Source organism: Leptonotus elevatus, chromosome 20, assembly GCF_054856555.1.
Source record: "Leptonotus elevatus isolate MCC_2025b chromosome 20, RoL_Lele_1.0, whole genome shotgun sequence".
In the NCBI taxonomy this organism is placed as follows: Eukaryota; Metazoa; Chordata; class Actinopteri; order Syngnathiformes; family Syngnathidae; genus Leptonotus; species Leptonotus elevatus.
Window position 1 is genome coordinate 810909 of NC_141258.1, and position 15425 is coordinate 826333.

The window sequence follows — 15425 nt, forward strand, 5'->3', positions numbered from 1 at the left end:
TAGCAAGATACTGACATTCAAATTCTTAGAAGACGAAAGGGGGAAAAAAAACATGTTTTCCCCTCTACGGTAATCCCTGCTGGTATCAAAATGTTTGCTCTCTAAATATTTACCCACCCAGAGTCACATCTCCAGCTCAGCGCACGCACCTTGAGACATCTTTTTCTGAGTGTTGCGTCCCAGAGGAGATGCAAGGAAAGCGCTGCCGGCAGTTTTGCCAGCGACTCGAATCTTCTGAGCGCAAGGCAAACACAATCCTGCCGGCATCTCAAACAATTTGGGGTGAAAGAGATATTTGCCACCGACAAATGGGAGGGGGGGGTTTAAATCCCTGCGAGAGGGACGGGTGGAGATTCATCTGCACTGATATCAGTTTGTGAGTAAATATTGAGAGACTTCATCTATGGGGTCAGAGGATTGCGGAGAGGATGAACCAATGGCAGCGCATGGTGAACACGCCACGTACTCCAAAAAGAACTTCAGTACAGAAAAATAAGACCATTCAAGTCCCTGTAAAATGAAAATAAACGTCCTCTAAATTTGTCTCCCGCGCTTCTCTTCACGGAGGAACTACAAGAAGAGGTGTGGCTTATTGCGAGCCGATCTGGTCACTGGTGATTGTGCTGCTGCTAACTTCCTCACTCCCCGTTTTCCAAGCCGGCTCTTTCTTGGCTCAGTCCCAAGCGGTATGGGAGCCTGACTGTCTTTATGCTTCCCCCAATGATGTTGTCCTACATTTTTTTTTATTTCACTACACTGTTGGGCTTATGCCGCTGCGTGTGACGTAGTAAGTACGTCATTCTCGACGAAAAATGCAAAGAAGCAAAATTGTCGTTCGTCCATGCAACCCGGCCTGCAAATGCATCTGACTGTATTGATTATATAAGTTGGCGCGCTGCCAGAAATGCTTAGCTTGCGTTCGGTCTGTCTGCAGCCTTAGGCCCAAGTCGCTGTCCGTTAATTTTATGTAAACTCATCTGCTAGCTAAAAGATGCTGACTAGGTCTCAATCAGCTGATGATAAAAGTAGTGCTTGTAACGACTGTTCAATCAGTCTCAACTAATCTGCTAGCTGAAGGGCTAAAGAAGCGGTCGAAACGCCTTTTGATTGTTTCTCAGCGGCGGTAGTCTGCCGGCTAACTGATAAAGAAGCAGTGGTTGTCAACTTGCAATGCCTGTGAATTTGGTCTAAACTGCACTTCTGCCGAAAGAAGAAGTGGTTTTGGCGGCTGTTGGTTCAGTCGATGCCCCCCCATCCCCCGTGTGGACAGCTACACTTTGGACCTCTCATTGGGGGTTGTAAAGCTCGCATTGTGTCTCTCTTTAGGCCATCCGCTGTGATTCATCTGTAACCTGCCAGCCACATGCTTTGAACACCACACTGAGGACACGTGAAGATTATGCAACTAAACAGCAGTCGTGATGTGGAACAAGATGTGATACTGACCTTTTACCGGGCGTTATTAAACATAACAAAGCTCGGGTTGATTGCCATTCTTGAGTGTATTTAACTCAAAACAGCAGCCGAGCCGGCAAAATAACCTCGCCGCGCTCAGAAAAAGGTTATCAATCTTAACAATCGTCTCAGTGTCTGTCTGCTACGAGGCTACCTTGGCAGAGGCTGGGACAGAATTTTAAAAATGTGCAACATGTTGCGGAGAGGAACAAGAAAAAGGAGAAGGGGATGCTTTGGATGCTATAGTCTTAAGGACGTTTATGAATAATAGCCAAGTCGAAGCCTAACTGATAGCTCAGTATGAATTTTAAGGAAGTCGCTGCTGGCTAAAGAAGTGGTTGATTTGGTCTAAGCTAATGCTACAGCGGTTGCAAGGGCTGTCGATCTGTCGCGCTGGCAAGGACCGTATGCCAGTTTGCTGGCTCAAGTTGCAACGGGCTGTTGATTCAGTCTTAAATATTTCGATGGCTAAGGAAGGCGTTGTAAGGAACGGTTGATTGAAACTCAACAGTCTAGTGGCAAAAGAAGCGGTGATTTCTAAGGGCTGTTTAAATCACAACTAATCTAGTAGCAAGGAAAGTGTTGGTTGTTATCGCAATTGTGGTTGGAACAACTGTTGATTTTGTCTCAAATAGTCTGCTATCTTATGAAGATCTGGTTGTTGATTCAATCCCAAATAGAATGCTTGCATAAGAATGAGTGATTTTAAAAGACTGTTGATTAGGTATGAAATAATCATCTGGCTAAACAAGCGGTGGCTGTGTCGTCTGTTGATTTACTCAACTATTGTCTCCTGGTTAAAGAATTGATTGAGGCGCAACTAGTCTTCTGGCAAAAGACGTTTTGGTGGCAACGGCGGTTTCAACTAAAGGCCTAGATACACCAATCAGACGTTGGCCAAAGGTGACCGGCGCCTTTCCCCCGGCCCAGACGTCGGCACGTCGCGTAGAAAAATGACGTAAATGCACACCGCACCGACTATTACGTACCTTCAGCGCATGCGCGAGAAGTAACTCCCCTCCATACCATCGGCGGCGGTAGTCATTATTCCTAAAGACAACCGGAAACCTCTTTACGGGGGCGGGATATAAAAACGTAAACAATTGTTGCGGGGGGGGGGCTAAGATTTGCTTGTGTGTGACTAAGGGCTGTGTAAGACGGGGGAGAAAGGAGCGGAAGAGAACAGTGAGCATTATGCGAGAGTTGAGAGCGATCAGGGTACGCGACGGAGGAGATTAAAAAGGGTGTCGAAAATCATAACCAAGGAAGACTGCAGCGCGACTCTCTGTCTCCCGGTTCTTCCTTTTGGGCGACGTGCAACGGGAGTTACTTCCGGAGGCGACTCCGGCCCTGCAGGGAAATCCTCCCCTGTGTCTCCCGACCACCGTAAGGAGGCCGAGCAGGAAACGGTAACACAATGCATACACGATGTGCTCCCACGTGAATGAAACCCTCCGGCTTTTTGCGCCAGTATCGTATATAAAAATAAACCCAACCTGCTGTATCCAGTCGCGTCCCCATGTCATGCCATAGTTTGGCTTTCATACCTTTGTCGGCGTACCCTTTAACGGTAATATCATACAATGCCGGTCTCTCTTGAATCAGAGATGAATTCATCTTCCTGATCTTCTGTCCAGACACACATTGTACGTTCAAATGCGGAGGGTATAAAAGCGGGGTGAAAAATGGTCCAGGCTTTCCATCAGTCCAGTTCATCCGCGTTCATCACTTCCTTTAACTAACTAACAGCCAATCACAATGATCAAATGCCCCGACGCCGATTCAACATGTCGAATTTGCTGGAAAGGCCCCCCCCGACGTATTCCAACTCAGTCCGACTTTACGACAGTAATTTATACACTTATCAGACGGCGCATGCCGTCGGCCCAACGCTGTCCGACTCCCGACGTCCGATTGGTGAATCTCGGCCTTAAGTCTGTTGGCTCAAGAAGTAGCGGTGATTCACTCTCAATGATTCCGCTGGCTAAAGAAGCGCTACTATTGTAGAGTGAGGTGTTAAAAAAAAAATCCGATCTCCAGACACAATCCACATATTTAATTGCGGCTCTCAAGCGTGACGAAGATTTCGCCGCTCGCTTTCCAAACGCATTTGCTCGGATTTTATGACTCTGGTTCAAAATGCAGGCGTTAAATATTCATGCTGCGTGAGGGCTTTCACCCGTGAAGCAGTCTCCCACGCCGCCTCATCTTTTTTCTCCTCACAGAAAGTGAGAAACTTTTTGGGGGAGGTGGGGGCGGGAGTAATATGGGGACAGATGAGAGAAAGAACTGTGTCTGGCTGCCCTTCCCCCTTCACTAAAGAGTCATAAACTACCACAAGTGGCGACTCACAAGGGTCACTCTCCAACAGAACCCCCCCCCCCTTCTTTTTATGCCCCCCCCACTCTATCCCCTCCACCCTGCACAGATTAGGTTTCACATTCCAACCTCACAAATAACACGCACACACAGTGAGAAGGAATGAGACCTCCACTTTTGTTTGGGACGTTTGTGACCTGGACACGATTTGATCAGTGAGCACATTTGTAGCGTCAATCAAACCTCAAGATGCGCCTCGTCGTCCTCGCTCTCCCCCACCCAGCATGGGTGCCGTGTGGATGACTAACAAATGACTGGTGCTTATTAAAGCAGCAGACGCTTGGAAAATCGAGGCCGGCCGGTGGACGCACAACTCGCAGCTCAACAGAACTAAATGCGTTTGTGTGACATAGCGTAAAACGAGCTTAAGCAAAAAAAACAACAACATTCAAGTCACTTTGAAACTGACCAAATGTTTGTCTAAAGAAGTCGTGTCTCACGGCTGTTGAGACAGTATCAATTAGCCGGATGGCTAAAAGAAGATTTGGTAGTTATCCCTGTTGTAATTACTTGGTTGAAGTCTCAACTAAGTCTGCTGGCCTGTTGATTCCATCTCAAATAGTCTGCTGGCTAAAGAAGCTGGCAGTCTCGGGTCAAGGTTCAGACACCACTAGCCTGCTGTCATGTCATGTCATGCTGTCATGCCTGTTGCTTCAGATTCAACTAAGTCTGCTGAAGAAGGGCCGGTTGTAATGGCCGTTGATTGGGTCTCAACCAAGAGATCTGGAGAAAGAAGTGGCGGCTGTCACGGTTGTTAACTCGAGTCTCCACTCGTCTCCTGGTTCAAGAAGAATCATTGCACACCTGCTGATTCAGTCACGACTAAATATGCTGGCTAAATAAGGGTTGGTTTTAATACCCGTTGATTCAGACTCAACCAAGTTAGCTGGCAAAAAAAAGCAGTAGTTGTGATTCAACCCTAATTTGCTGGCTCAAGAGGCGCTGGTCGCAATGGCCGTTGCTTCAGGCTCAACTAAGTCAGCTTGTAAAAGAAGAGTTCGCCGTCATGGTTGTCGATACAGTCTCCACTCTCAAGTCTGTTGATGTAGACTCAACTAAGTCTGAAGGATCAAAATGGCGATGGTTGTGAATCCTGTTCATTCAAATCTCGACTCCGTTTGTTAGGTAGAAGGTGCGGTGCTGACGTTCATTGATTCCATCCCAACTAGTTTGTTGGCTAAAGAAGTACCGTAGTTGTAATGCCTGTTTGACTCAATCTCAGCTCATCTTCTGGCTAAAAAAAAGTTGTCGGGTACGAATGCTCCCTGTCCTCAAACTCAACACGGCAGCAAATGATTGCACTTGAGCGGACACAAGTACGCCTTGTGTCGTGAATTCCGTTAAGCAGCCGACATACCGTAGCATCCGCACCGTGCCAATTACTTTAAGCACTTGAAAAGCCAGCCTTAGCATATCTTCCCAATGCTAGCTGGAAGTGTCAGCTAGCGAGACGTGCGTTTGTTTACAACGCTTAATCACAAGCGTGTGTGTTCTGTGTTCCCCTCCGGCACGGCTGCAGCTGTACGAGCAGGCAGCTCCATTGTGGCCGCTAACAAGGGGGCGCCGAGGTCACTCGCATTTTCACAACAGCTTTGCCGGAGGGCCGAGCGGCACGCTAGTCTGTTTGGTATGGATCTGCGCTAAAGCTCCAGTCTATAGAGTCACATCATCGCCGCTCTATTATCGCGGGGGGATAGATTAGATTAAGTGAGATTATGCAGCCAAAGGGGCTCCCTTAAAAAGAGCAAAAATAACACACTCAGGGTTTAGCGGGCGAGTCAACAGCAGGATTAAGGCGAAGAGCGCCGCGTTCAAATCCAATGCTAATATGCACAAGTGTCCTCTTTGAGGGCAAGAGCAACAAATGTGGCCACGTCGTACCCGGGGGAGAGCCCCACGCTTAACCAGCAACAGGACTGGGCGCAACTTGTGGACTTCTGAAACCCGTTTGCAGTACATTTTACACGCTGCAGGTTTTGCAGACCATCAGCAAAAAAAAAGAAAGGAAAAAAAGATAACCAATCACTGATCCAATCAGAAGATGGACCAATCGATCCTGGTCTACGAATGGCCAAGCACTCATTTTCTTGCTGGCCACATTCAAGTTACGGTTTGCGTCTTATGTTTACTCTCCTCATATTATTACAGATGATGGATAAATGGTTTTGAAATCAGATTTCAAGCACTCTGAACAGTTGGGTAAAAATAAACCAAATTGGGTCAGGATTGGAACGACCCAACGTTTTGAGTTATTAAACCCAAAAAGCTGGGTCAAATTAAATGAATAACCCACAAAGTGACCCCATTTTTTAGGTTGTTTGTGGGTTATTCATTTCACCCAATGTTTTGGTTTAATTGAATAACCCAATTAAATTCCGTCAAAAATGATTCCAACCAACTTTTTGAGCTATTTCACCCAAAAGGTTGGGTCATATTAAATTCACAACCCACAATGCAACCCGTTTTTCAGCTGCTTTAGAGTGTACAAAGTAGTACTTTGTTCAACTACTCAAGTTTCTGTGAAAAGGGGCTTGGTAACACAAATTGTTTGCAATCTCTATGTTAGTTGGTAGAGATTTTCGCAAGAATCATGAAAGGTGACGCACAAGAATTGCGTCCGCAGTTCAAATGAAGACTTAGTGGTGGGCCACACCGAGTTTGACACCTTTGAAACCTTCAAAATAAGGTGTCTTGGTTTGGGTTTCTCAAAGTGCAGTAGCGGGAACTGTACGTACAGTTATAGTAAAAAAATAAAAATAAAAATAAAACAAGTGCTATCAGCGAGCTAACCCAAAATATACGGCAAGTGTTTGCACACTCCACCGCGATGAAAGGATTGTGTGGTCTGGCCACATTCCCTGCCGCACATTCTCCTTCCCTCAGCCCTGTTTTCAAAATAGAAGCTTCATATTAACAGTCAACAGGCAAGACGGCAACACTCCTCCTTTGTAAAAAAAAAAAAGAAGAAGAAGAAAAAAAAACTCAGCAGAGGGAAGGGGGGCGAAGGGGTGGGAGGTTTGTACAAATCTCCGCCAAAGCGCACACATGCCTGACATGTACTCACACATGCAAGATGTATCCCCTGCCGTCGGGAGATAAATCAGACGCACTTTCTCCTCCGACTGGAAGGATTTATTCCGACGCTGACATTTTAGCCGTGAAATCTTCAGGAGTTCTGATGATAAAGCGGAGGGCAAAATGACACACCCTCACGTCAAATTGACGGGGGACGTTCGCAACCACCTGTTTCATGTATCGTGACAACTAGTAGTACAGTAAAATAAATAAATAAATACAAAACTTGAATCACGGTTGACAGCTAAATCCATTACTTGATCCATCCATCGCGCTAAAAACGGCAACTGAACGGTCAAAAATGTGTCCAATAAATCACGATCATGTACTTTTCCACGGAAATTGGCCAATTACAATCGGTGGCCAATCGATCAGAGTACCGCTGGTTGGAGATTGTGAATGAAATGTGCAACAACCAGAATGGAAACCAGGAGCACGGTTTGGGTGAGTTTCAGCATTTTGGTGTTTTATAAATGTATCTGTTGTAAAGTAAACAAATAGCTAAGGACGAAGAAGAGAGCCTGTCATTCTTCTCATTGATGTTTTAAGTGTTAAGGGACAAAAACAGACGTTATTCTTTCATTAAACGTTTCCTAAATCAATCAGTCGATTAGTCGGTTAACAGAATCGCTTTTTGCCAAATATCGCAATCAGCCACAAAAATCTGTATCCGTCAGGCCCGATATTATCCATGCGTGGCTCGCGTGTCAAGAAAGTCCCAAAAAGTTACTTTTAACTGTCACCAATTGTCCCACAGATCAACTCGGCACTTGAAGGCAGCATCTTCAGCCACCTTTTTGCAGCTCAATATCACCATCAGGTGCAGGATGAAACCAGCCCAGCAAATTCCGGAAGGCCAAACATCCCGACTGAAGACCTTCCATTGACATACTGTACGTTTTTGGCTTGTTACTTTTTGGGAAGCAGCCTCAGACGGCGGCGTCCTCCCGGAGCGCGTGGTTCATCCCAGGAGACGAGAACCTTCGCAAACCTCCCACAAGCTCGCGCCAACAGACCCATGAAGGTTTATTTCATTTATTTTTAAGGAGCGCTGAAGAGGAGATCCAAGCGGAATTCCCAGGACAAAACCAAGTCAAATGATGACGGGAAGACTCAAAACACATTTGCTCTTCAAAAATCTCAAGATTTTTTTTTAAATTTCAAACAAAAACAGAAGGTGCAGAGAGTTGTCAGGGTCAGCAGCATCTCGTGTAAATTGAACTGAAACTGTAAATAAATAGTTCCCTAAAGAAAACACAGTTTTAAATTCATGCATTATCAGCCGCATGATTCTTCAAAAATAAAACATGCTGAATATCGGCGCAGCTATCCCAATTTTTAAATTCGGAATTTCAGCCTGTCAACAGTGAATATTCTCTGACTTCCGTAATCGATTCTCGAAATACTTGATAGTGCCAGATGTTCCCACCACATTTTTTGGCACCCGAGTCCAAGTCAGCAATTTGTGTTGCTTTGTAGCCCTTAAAAATTAAATAAATATATATTTTTTTTAACCTTAAAAAACAGATGTTTTGCCCCCGATTTCAATCAGCTGACAATGACGTGATCGGGAACGATTTCCGATCACATGATCGGGACATCCCTACAAGTTGAAAGTCAGACAAGTATGTAAGTGAGTACGGATCAAAGTCAAAATTTCTATTCTACTTGACATCCTTTTAGCTTATTTTTGGCCCTTTTTGGTAAAAAGGAGTGTTTTTTGGTGAAAGCCACTCATGTTGTACTGCTGATTACAAAAGAACGGAAAATCCTGGAAAGAAACTTTTTTTTATCTGGTGAAAGAATTGTCTCTACCCCTTCTTTTGGTAGATTGATATTGACACTAGAGAACACAATATTGTGCACGTCTTGAAGGATCAGGAATTGCCGATGTGTAGCATGTAGCTAACACTTGCCAGTGTTGGGACAGGAAGTCAAGGAGTTAATAAATAGTGTTGGTTGGGCCAGACGCACGTGCTGCGTTGCAGATCGGCGCCTCAATGTGCCTTTTGTGCGACGGCTGGGCTGGCTGACTGGCTGGCTGGTGTTTCCACACGCTTGACTTGAATGGAAGAAGGTCAGGCCCGGTGGGCTCGGCCCCCGTCGCTTATTCAGGAGCCTCGCAAAAACCTGCTCGTGGGGCCCCATAAACGCTCATTTATTATGTTAATCAAGCCACTGCAAGTTTGACTGTTGCCAGTCATGGGGGCCAGGTGCACAAATCAGAAGCCATGTTTAGGGGTTGGGTGGGGTGGGGGGGCGTTTTGGGGTGACATGATGGCATAAATGTAAACAAGCGTAGAGGAAGGACATTTGCGGATGCTGCAGCATCATCACACAACAACAAAACAAGGCAAATATGTCTGCAAATGTGTGTCATTGTCTGGGAGTCAGCAGTGGATGCTGATGTGCACAAAATGACACCCAGTCGTCATCCTTCATTACAAACGATCAACTTAAAATGAAGCATAAAGACAACGGCGCAATCCACTCCCTCGTGTGTATCATAACTCTCCGCTGGATGCATGCATGTGCTGCCAAATTAGGAAACAAGCATTCAATTCCAGCGCAAATCGTGCACTGCGGTGACCACACTATTGAGTCTTTTCCAGTCCATCCTGCAGCGTGCACGCATCGGCTCAATAGCACACAACAATAAGACAAAAGGTTGTGATATGGAAAGAAATACCCCCACCCCAAAATGCTACCTAAAAAAACAGCGTGGAGTTGTTTTGCACATCGCGGAGTGTAAATGAATCACGCAAGCGTTTCCCCGGTCGAGCCTCCAAGCCGGAGCTCGGAGCACCAACCGCGGCTAAGCCGAGAAAATGCCCGCCTTGTCCCCGGGCAGCGAGCGCCACGGAGCCCGGAGGAAGCAAGAGCCACGCCAGCGGAGGTTTTGCCTCCTGGGTGCCGGTCGCTCGCCTTTTGTTGGACGTCGGAAACAATCTGAGCCCAAGTGGAAGGGAAGGACAAAAACAAGACAAAAAGCTCCGCGAGCCTCGCGGAGCCGCCTCGGCTGCGGCGAAGTTGGCGACGACTCACCGGCGGCGGAAGCGGAGAAAGTCCTCGCCGATTGTCGCCTCCTGTTTTCAAATAGTGTCCCCGCGAACGGCTCGACGTCAGCGGCGAGTAAAAGTGGAGAGACTCCGGCGGAGCGCAGTAAGTTGAAGTGTCAAATTACATCGGCTATTCTATTACCGCTGGGACTCGAGCGCCGCGGCGAAGACAAAAACCCGGGCCGGACTTTGGTGCTCGATGCGCGGGGAGGACGCGGAGGTGGAGCCGGACTGACGACTGGAGGTCAGATTGTTTGTTTGTTGTTGTAGTTCGGCTCTCGTGTCTCAGTTGTGGGAAGTCGTTTTTTATTTTCCAATTTACCCCCCCCCCCCCCCCGCAACCCCCACGCCCCCCATGTAAGGTGCCTTAAAATACGAATTGAACGTGACAAAAACTCAAAAGTCATCTTTCCCCATTTAAATTCATGGAAATCTTGACAATAATATCTCATATGCCTCCCACTAATCTAAACACTGCATTCTAATTAATATTGTGTTTGTGGAATATGAGTTTTAAAAAGCACAATCTACCTGTTTTTAGCCATCTCAGTTGGCGGCCATTTTGCCACTTGCTGTCCACTGAAAGGGATATCACGGTTGCTAAGCTATCGACCAATCACGGCTCAGCTTGCGGGTGTCACATGACCAAACTCAAAAAAACAGAAGGAGACGTGATCGGTCATTACCTGATCTCTTCATTTTTAGTTGACAGCTGGTGGCAAAATGGCCGCCCCGAAATGGCTCAAATCAGGTGGATTTTGCTGCTTTATTCATATTTCACAATTACAATATTAATCTGAATACTCTGAAAAATTATTGTCAAGAATAGCTTGGGGCTGACTTGGGTTGGACATTGGCCACACGGGGGCAGTTGTATGTATGTTATGTGCCCACGCGTTTGTGTTCAAATGTCTGTTGTTTAAAGCGTTATAATGTCACCAAACAGATGCTATTTGCTAGCCCGTCTAAGGCGATTTGTGTTGTTTGTTAGCATGAAGCCAAACTGATTTGTTAGTTGAAGCTATGTGTTGTCTTTTTGAATACACAACGTGTGTTTGCGATTGTATTGGCCATTTTCAGCCTCTTTCAATATAATCGTCATTGGCGAGAGTTTAGCAAACAATTACAAGGAAGAGTTATCAACAAAATCTAATCTTACCATAAAAAGCTCTTTTAAGAAATATCTTATCTTTTATATTTGCGTGAGAGTAGAAAACGACTTTCAATCTAGAATAATTATATCTATATAGTTAAAAAAAAAATCCCTTGTAATGTACGACTGAGGCTTTGCAGGAAACACTGTCCTGTTGCAATACCCCCCCCCCCCCCCCCTCCGCCTCCCTCCACGGTGCTCCCCCCTCGGGCTTGTCCATCCTCCATGTTTTGCGGGTGGCCGCTCTCTGATGGAAAGCTCTGAATAACAAAGACATGTTTGAGAGCAGCAGCACACTGCACAGGCATCGGCGGCGGCGGCGGCGGTGGCGGGCGGTAGCAGCGGCGGTGGCGGCCATGACTGTGCCAAACACAAGCTCATCACGCTGCTGCCACTGGATGAAAAACAACCCAGCCTGGCTTCACTTTAACTCATACTGGGTCAAAAAAGGACCAACTACCGCTTGGGGTCATTTGACCCACAAATCTCAACCTACAGAATCCAAACTATTGGGTTAAATGAATAGCCCAAAATGTTGGGTCAAATGAATAATTAAATTTTTGGGATCAAATTAACCCGAGTGGAAGTCAATTCCTTTATGACCCAACTTCTTGGGTTAACTGAATAACCCAAGAAGTTGGGTCATATGACTAACCTTTTTTTTCCTTTTTGGATCAAATGAACCCGAGTGGTAGTCAATCCCTTCTTGACCCAACTTCATGGGTTATTCATATAACCCACGAAGTTGGGTCAAATGAGTGACCCATTTCTTTGGCTCAAATGAGTGGAAGTTGATCCATTTTTGACCCAACTTCTTGGGTAAAATGAATAACCCAAGAAGTTGGGTCAAGGAGGGATTGACTACTACTCGTTGACTACCACTAGGGTTAATTTGAATAAAATAAAATAAAATCGGTTAGTCATGTGACCCAACTTATTTTGGGTCAAATGAATAAAATAATCTTTAGGATCAAATTAACACTAAGTGGAAGTTGGTCCCTTTTCAACCCAACTTCTTGAGATAAATGAGTAAGCCAAATTGGGTTCATTAAAGTACCCCAACGATGTACTTTAGAGGTTGAATCAATACATCGACAACTAATCGGTTATCAAATTAATCGATACTTATTTTTGATGATATATTAATCGAGACTGAATCCTCATAATTTCAGCCTCTCCACAGTAAATATTTTCAGATTTCTTTAGTTCATTTGCAAACAATGATCAGCATTTTTGCTGATTTTCTGACATGTTACATGCGTCTGTTTTCAATAAAGAGGAATCAAAATATGTTTTTGTTGTATCGTATTCATCAACTAATCCCCAAAATAATTTGATCATCCATTCCGCATTGTTGATTACAAAAAAAACTCAGTCAGACAACCTCTGGCACTCTGTGACTAACCTCGAGTGCCCCCCCCCCCCCCACACACACACACACATGCACACAGACACTGACTCATTGACCCACTGTGCCCCCTTTAGAGCCAATCAAAAGTTACAAACCAGCCTGTGTTGCTGTCATTGACTTGAAATTAGGGATGGAAGGAGAATGGGGGGGTAGATTTGTATGTTTCAGCACCCCCCCCCCCCCCACCCCCCCTCCTCCCGTTGGCCCGTGTGTCTACCCCAGCTGTCTAAAGTTAGGGGGAGGGAGAGGCCCGGGACAATAGACGCCATTTGTCCTGCTCAAAGGTGACAGGAAGCATCGATTTCAGCCAGCGCGTGCGTCTGCGTCTTCCAAAGCATCTTTAGCTTCCCAAATGGAATTATGACACAAAATGATCATTATTATTGACAAATTCCTTGCAGGTTTTAACATACTGGAAAATTCTGAATCGGACTGATCTGATCATAGAAAATGGACATTTAAATGCTCTTTGCATAGGATAAAGAATACATGTCTGTGGGTATTGTGATATATTTGCTCGCCCATCTATAGCCTTTCTCATTATGTGTTAGCATTAAGCTAACTAACATTCCACAAACATGTAGTGAGGACACTAAATTGGCTGCCTCAGTCCAGTGTGTATCTTTTTGCCGAGAAATAAGCCAGTTTTGTGTGCGTTGAATGATTTGTTATTGTGCTGCACTAAAGCGGGTCTGAACTTTACAGACGTTTGATAAAACTGGTGCAATTGTTGATGTTGTTGATTTGCATTCGGTAAGGCCCGCACGGCATCTCGCAGTCGGCGTCCCACCGGCGAGGTTTGGGAATATGGCGGCGTGAATAAATGTGTTTTTCTTTCTTTTGCGCTTTACCTGACAGGAGGTTAACAAGCTATTTCCCGCCCCATTATGGCGCCGAGTGGAAAGAAAGTCAATTACGCTCAAAGCCGAAGTGTGTTTGTCAGCCCGCTGATTTACTCTTGCTGCAAATGGCAACTTTTTATTACCGGCGAAGTCATATTACGTTTAATGAGACCAGCAGAGAGAGAAAGAAGAGTTGTTGACGTGCATCTGAGCTTTATAACATTTGAATAAAGACGCAAGCCTCCGCGCTCTTTAAAACAAGCAAATGTCACATTCTTAACACTTAACCCTCCTGCTATGTTGCGGGTCAAAATGGCTTCAAAGTTAAAGAACAAATGTTAGCTTTTCGCTATCAAACTTAGCACCAACAAACCATTTTTAAAAGATGGTTCGTTTCCACATATTTGCAATGCAAACAGTTACGTTTGGGAACATTGAGCATTTTCCGGGTCAAATTGAGCATTTTTCCGGGTCAAATTGACCCAACACGGGTTTTTTTTGCTATGAAACTTCACATCGAAAGACTAAGAAATTGCCAACTTTGGTGTTTGTGCAATGAAGCTATAAACCATGTTTATTGCGTTTATTTTGGCCTTTTGTAATATTAAATATTCATGGTCAAATTGACCCATTTTATGAGTGAAAAAATATAAATACTAGTATTAAATGTCGCATCGACATATTTTCAATTAAAATGGTTGCTAATGTTTATCGGAATTCTTTTGGAACATTCAATATAGCCCGGGTTAAATTGAACCATTTTTCAAATGTAAGAACTACAAAATGGTCGTTTTTTGCAACTTTTCATCAACAGACAATTAGAATTGTTCATTTTGACCTCAGCAGAGGTGGCAAATCCAGGTCCAAAAAGTAAAAACCCTGCCACAGTTTGGCCTTAGCCCCTAGTGCTAGCTAGCTAGATCCCTAGCAGGTGATGAGTTATTAACATTGTTTTTTAGTTTTAAATTATATTTTAGCCGTTTATAATTATGTTAATTTAGTATGGCTGTATGAATAGACCTATATTCTTATCTGTGTTACTTTCATGAGAAAGAGCAACGGGTCTGTCTATTCATTCGTAATTTAAAGGGAGGTTCCGGGGATTTTGCTGTGTCGGAAGGGAGTCAGGCTTATTATTATTGTATTTTTTCTAATCTGATTTATACCCATGGGAACGGATTCTCTTGTATTCAGTTGTAACCAGGTGTGTTGTGGGCTGACCTTTTTATGAACCCTTTTTGTGAATAAATAAAGATGTGAGCTGGAAAGAAAGATCACATTTGAACAGAGACATCGCTTGGATGGTTTGTCTTATGTGGACCAGAAGCTTCTGGTAATTAAAACCTTTGCAAAGGAACTTCTTCAACAGAATCTCACCATTCAGTTAATTGAACACGCAAAGAGTACAATACTTAATATTGTCTACTCTAACACAGGTAAACGAGCACCATGTGTGCTAGCTAGCATCATTTCAAAGTGACAGTGTTGAAAATGCACATTATAACTTGATGAAGATGCACTTCCTGTTTGATGGTTGTGCTTTTACAAAGTAAAAGCAGATATTTGCAAATGTCTCATTTTGTGGAAAGTAGAATTTTGGAGAATTTGAATTTTTGTTTGACATTTTGATGATTTGGACAATTTTAAGTTGTATAATGTCTCTAAGCAATTAACCAATTATTTTTTTAAAAATCATTAATTAACTGATCAATTGTTGCACGTTAAAAAATAATAAAGTTGGAAGATTCCAAGAAATAAAAGGAAACGCTTACAATGAAAATGAATAGTTTTCCCCAAAAGTCACAATTATTGACAATAAAGTTGTAGTTGTGACTTTATTTTTCTAGTGTGGTTGAACGTGCACGAGCGGACGCGGACGCATTCCAGTTTGCCCGCCGGTCAAACGCCAAAGCGTAATTTTAGAGGAAGTGCAACTGAGTCGAACATTCAGACACAAATAGAGGAAGTGCAAGGTGGGAAGTTGCAGGCATGAATAGATCAACGTTTGCAAAGGAACCGGAAAAACAAAAGGATTATTCATGTGTCATATA

The 15425-nt window shown here is 44.4% G+C and overlaps 1 protein-coding gene across 4 annotated transcripts in view; it reads right to left on the reverse strand.

The window, feature by feature from the left end:
* Positions 1-10141, reverse strand: part of LOC147156276 (zinc finger MIZ domain-containing protein 1-like) — a 60686-nt gene extending 50545 nt beyond the window's left edge. For 3 of the 4 annotated variants that reach the window (XM_086064636.1, XM_086064634.1, XM_086064635.1), the window contains exon 1: positions 9955-10140. The gene's annotated coding sequence lies outside the window, so the exon portion shown is untranslated. Of the gene's footprint in view, positions 1-9954 lie in introns of all 4 variants that reach the window. The other variant, XM_086064633.1, reaches the window with a different exon arrangement.
* Between the last annotated feature and the right edge of the window lie 5284 nt (positions 10142-15425).